Consider the following 5,727-nt stretch of genomic DNA (forward strand, 5'->3'; position numbering starts at 1 on the left):
TAAACAAACTCTTTTGAGAGTGAAAATAATTGTCAGGAGTAGGCGTGTGAATTGGATCGTAAAAAAGAGGATCGGAAAAGGAGGTTTGTGCTCTAAATAAACATAGTTTTCCCTACAAGTAAAGAACGGATTTAGGATGTTGGAAGAGTATCATTTGAAAGTGGCCTACTACTTATTTAAAAAAGGGTAAAAATAGATTCAATATCAGAAAATAAAATTCGAAAATTCTCCATTTCATAATCTTCTTCACGATTGTTCATTATAATAGCTTAAATTTGTTTACCAGAGCTCACTGTACGATTTAATCAACATTGTAGAACAAACTCTAGCGCCATTAGATAAATGTCTTTTGAACCAACTGCAACTGTTTACAACTCCACCGATGTAAACAAGTCCGCCCTTCTTGCATGTGCTCTCCGGAGCGATAAATCATCGATGGCGCTCGGAAACTGTGCTGTCGGTATATAAATTGCAAACCGAAGCGAAGACCACGAGAATGGGAAAGCCACCCGTCGGCACCAGAGTTTCCGTGAATTACCAGTCGTTATCACGTCCCGCTAAGATGTGTTTCATAATAAGAACTGTGTCGCTTTGTGCGCCGGTCCTCCAGAGTCCTCTTGCGATAGTCAACAAATTACCTCCGGCAAGTGGCCACTTGCGTCACATGCTCGGAGTTCGACCGCAGGCTTTTCTAGGCCCATCCCCCCGTTTACGTACACACATCTAACAACCCATGCTCATCGTCTTCTCGAGGGCTCGAGGCGGGTTTGCCGACTGCCGGGCAGTAGTGCTTGCCATGTTCGGAGATGAATTAAGCGCTTGGTGCTCTTTTGTTTGCTTGTCTTTCGATTGCTGCTGTTGTTTTATACTTTTCTTCCCCCCCCCCCCCCCCCTCCCCCTCCCCCGAATGCTGTTCGTCACAGACGTGGTGTTGCAAGTTTCGGTGCAGTGTCGAGCGGTTGCAATTGCCACGGCAGCAAAACGGGTTTCGAAAACACTCGAAAACAATATATTTTCCCCGTGGCAGCAAAGCAAAACAAGCTGCCGCGGAACGACCGAACGCCGTGTTTCCGAGCATCCGAGGGATAATGATCGTGACGATGGCGCTGAAGCTGATGCACGCTGAAACGACTCGTGGTTTACATTCTATCAAGTGCACTTCAGCAACAACTCGGAAACAAGAACCCTCCCTCGTCGAAACCGTTACGCTCTGCGTTGGAAAAAGCGGTAACAAAAATCCGTACAAACGACTGCCGTTGGTGCTGCTTTTCACTAATCGGAGATGGCGTAATCGGCCCGAATCCTTTCGGTACGATCTGGATCCGCAACCGAATGGCTGACCGTGTCGACACGGACAAGCACGAGAACCAAAACCGATGACGATTGGGCACAAATTGCTGATGCCAAACAACGACATTCCCACTACCCACTTTTTTCCACAAAAAGGATTCCATTTTCAACCGAACGAAATTCTGTCCAGAGGACGGATTTTTGACGTCACTTTCGCCAAAATCCCAAAGCACCAGTTGAGGAAACCTCTACTTCCCTCGGAAAATCCTGGCCCTTTCCCTTGCGTTCCGAGGCGAACAATCGAGGTTCTTTCAGGAACACTTCGTCACCGATTTGTCGAATGAAAGCCCTCGCTAATGTCGCTACGGAAGGCTCCCAAGAGACCCTGGGAAAAGCGAGAGAAAACCGAAGGCGAGATTAAGCATCAAGTAATTCTAGGGAAAATTCTTTTCCCCTCTCGCAAGCGAGGAAAACAAACCTATCGAAAGCGGCTCAAACACAAGAGCTGAACATATCCCGTCGATTACGAGGATTTCCAATCGGATCGTCGCAATCTCGGAGGCCGGTTGTTGCTTCCTTCCTTCCTGCGCTTTCCCCGAACCCGGATTCCACTCTTCCGGCCGATTTTGCTGCCGTGTCTTCGTACCTCTATTGTCCAACGACCGGGTTTTGGGTACCGAGCAGCGGAAGAAGCAGAGACACATCCTATTGTTTTGAGGCAAAGGTTATTGTTGGCAGTCAACAATAAAATTCCTATCGATTCCGAGCTCCACTGCCGAGGCTTTCTGGTTTCGGGGTTCTCGTCCTTCGACACATGAATTGTAATCTCCGATTCGTGCAATTTTTATTCAACCCGTGCCCAAGCACTTCATGACCATTGCTGGAGATCTCCAGTACACCACCATGAACACCTTCGGGTCTATTGAGCAAAAAAATCTCGGTAAGCAAAAACACAACCTACCGAAACTCCTAAATCCAATTGCGATAAAGGTGTAGCAGAAAGACATGGCCGAAGTTGGGGAGTGGAAGTGAAGCAGAGGATGGCGGGAAAATAGTTTCAATTATTTATGTGCCCATACATACATAGAGAGGCTGCCTCGGTTACACGAGGTTATTTAACAATGGTGGATGAAATGTTGCGTTCAAATTTAACAATGGAAGGAAAATTGGAATCGTAGGATAAGGAAAATGTGTCCTCCGTGTGTGTTTCTTTAGAAATGGCTAAAAAAGGGTTTAACTTGACTTTTCAAACAGTTTGGCATTTAAAAAATGATAAATGTATGTCAAAATTTCATCTTAATCAAACGAACTTCAAACTCTGTGAAACTGATTGCAATGCAACCAATATTTTGGGCAACACGATTTTCCCACAGTGCCCACCTTTCCCGGGCAAGTGCATCCGAGTCCTGCAATCCCGGGTGCGTCACGGTGAAAAGGTGCTTGTGATCCATTTTCCGATCCCATTTGGAGATTTTCATTTTTAGTTCTGTGGTGCTGCCGCTTCCATTGTTCCAATCTCGCATTTTTGTTTCGTTTTGTCTTGACTTACCTTCCCACTTCCTGCAGCTAGGGCTTCTACCTAGCAGTAACACGCAGTAGAAAGCAACATTTCGTCCGGAAAAACACCGGCTCGCCCATTATTTGGGAAACTTTCTTTCACTGGCTAAACTAAATTTCTTCCAACATCCGGATCCCGTCCCCCGGAAAAGGGGTTTTCTGGGGGGGAACGAGTTTGTACGTTGCGGTTCCAAGCTTTCGGTTTTTCATTTTGTTGTGATTTTTCGTTTTTTCCTTCCAACACTTTTGCTTTGGCCTCCGTTTTTCCACCTGGTTGCGTTTCGGTCGCTCCCATGTGAGCATTCTGGTGTGCCTTCGCCGTGTATCGTTTTCCTTGTCCATTTCTTTTCTTTTTTGTCCCCCTTTGCCGGCCATTGGTTGCGAAAGAATTTTTTCCCTCCAAATATTGTTGTCGCACTATGCCATCCTTCGGAGCTGCATGTGTCCTTTTTTACTTTTCTTTTTTTCTGCTTCCTGTTGACCCCATGCCTTGAATCCTTTATTTCGCAAACCAACCGGTTCCTTCCTGCTCGTCGGCGGGGGCTCGGTTCACTCCGAGGAGCGGTCCTCAATCATTGATCATATGCGCATTCGATTATCTACTTTCCCACCCATCCTTTCCCTTCCCTGACACCCAGCCCCCTGCTGACCGCAACCGAGCCGGAACCGGATCCACCAGTTTCGCATTCAATTCAATCGCGTCGAGGACGAGCGTGAGAAGAAAAACCCACATATATTTGGAAAGTTTCTCAAACTCGGGCCCGTTGTGTCCAGTTCCGAGAGGAAAAACAAAATTGAAGCAGCTACGGAATTTTCCTTTTCCTTCTTCTTTCGCCATTCCGAACGGATAGTTTCACGTGGACCTTTCCCGCTCTTACCCGTTCCACCCCGTTGACCCATCGACCTCCGGGGGCTCGAGCGTCTTGTGTAGCACGTTCCGCAATCCTCGCCACTTATAGGACCGAAAGCCGCACTCGTAATGTGCCCGACTCGTTTTTCCTCCTATCCTTGCATCGGAAAGAGGTTTTCTTTCTACCGGCCGGACCAAGGGAACGAACGGGCGGATATTCTTAACACACCGATTTCCAGCCGATTTTCGGTGGACTTTTCATGCCGTGGGATTTCCTTTTTTTTTCCTTCGCCTTCCTTGCTCGTTGGTTTATATTTTATTCAACGGTTCTATTTTTGCTGCCGTTTTCACCCCAAAAAAGCCGGCCCTCGGAAAAGTGCCGGCACACGCGCTGCCTATTTTTCTCTCCTAGGCTGAGGAAAAGGTTCCTCGGCCGTGTCCGTGTGAAGGTTTTTCCTCCTTACCCAAGCGTACGGTAGTGGCTTTCTGCTTCGCACCTAAACGAGCGTCTCATTTTCCCGTTGCGCGGTTTGCTGTACATGTGCCCGGGCTGGCATTGGATCCTTTGGGAGGTACGCCGAGCTTTCCTACCATTTTCCACTTCTCTCCTTTCTTTTGAGAAACGGCGAAGGGTTTCGCTTTAAATATTTTATTCGGCTTTTGGACTCCCGGACATTTTCTCCCTCGGTCCGGTAATTGTCTGTGTGTGTGTGTGCGTGTGTCTGTGAGTGTAGTAAATTTTACTCTTTTATCCCCATCCCCCCTCACCTCTATTCTCTTCTTCCGTTCGTCTTCATCGCGTCGTTGCTGGTTGGATTCATCTATTTATCATATTAGCCCATTTAAATATGTGCTACAAAGAAGCGGTTTATTGTTTGCGCTTCCAGTTTGGTTTGGTGGAAAACAGAATCTCCGACCTTCCGACGACGCAGGGCAGGGGTAAAATTGGGTCCCTTTGGGCCGAAACGTTACGGTAACTGCAGAGAACCACATTCCGGTTTGGCCAATCGGAAAAATGGAATGCGCCAAGCCGCAAGGATCTCGTGGGAAATTCTCATCACCTAAATGGAACACACTAATAATTACAGCAGGTAACGTTTTGACATCTATTTTGCATGCTTTCATGTTGAGAATTATGTTGGTTAGATTTGCGTTAAAAAACAAGTGTTTTATGTTTTTGTTTCAAAGGAAACTTAAGAAACATTTTTTACAAATTTGATAGTAAAAGTCTAATATTTTCAAAGGCATGTATCCCTTTGAATATGACTTCTACGATCCATCAGAAACCATCCCTTTTTAGTTCAAATGATTGAAATTTCATTTGGAACATCGATAAGCTAAACAAAATTCCATTGAAATCTGAAAACAGTGGATCGGAAATTCGAATCGTCATCTTTTGATTCCTAAGTTCCGGCTCCTGTTCGTCCGGAACACCGGCAAAATAAAAAGTCTATCCCAAGGAAATTCTTTTTAAACGCACTTTTCCGTCCAGCCCACCCTTCATCATTCAAACCGGAGAGCAAATAGTCAAAGTAATACAAATCCACAAACGACGACGACGCACAAAGGAAAAGCGGGCCCTAGCGGCCGTGGCATTTTCCAAGAAGAAACCCCTTTTTTCACTCAGTACTAACGCCGGATGCTCCACCGCCGTCCGGACTCGTCCGGGATGACGACTTCGAAACCATAAAACCACTTGGAGGTGAAAGAAGAATCGCTTTTCCAACCGCAACCGACCGGGGCTCATTCATTTTCGAACGAAATGAACGAAACAAACGAAACCCGGACCCGAACGCATCGCACTTTGTTGTTGAGGAAAGCGCGCCCGAAGGAAACGGAGCAAATGGAAAACAGAGGGCCTTCCCAGGAGGGAGGATGACAAAAATGGGAAAACGATGGGTAAGGCGGTCGGGAATAAGCGGTTCCCGGTGGGTGGTGGAAGTCTAACGATGTTCCCTGTATCATTTTAAATAGATGAGCATGGAATTCCAATGAGATTTTTCACTCGGCTATACTTCCGTTCGCTTCAT

General features: G+C 46.6%; 1 non-coding gene across 1 annotated transcript; it reads left to right on the forward strand.

The window, feature by feature from the left end:
• Positions 1–5,020: 5,020 nt before the first annotated feature.
• On the forward strand, positions 5,021–5,109 carry LOC131261576 (small nucleolar RNA SNORD116). The gene has a single exon (XR_009178193.1). It is a non-coding gene; the product is annotated as a small nucleolar RNA SNORD116 (small nucleolar RNA).
• Positions 5,110–5,727: the final 618 nt, after the last annotated feature.

Source organism: Anopheles coustani, chromosome 3 (assembly GCF_943734705.1).
Source record: "Anopheles coustani chromosome 3, idAnoCousDA_361_x.2, whole genome shotgun sequence".
NCBI classification, from domain to species: Eukaryota; Metazoa; Arthropoda; class Insecta; order Diptera; family Culicidae; genus Anopheles; species Anopheles coustani.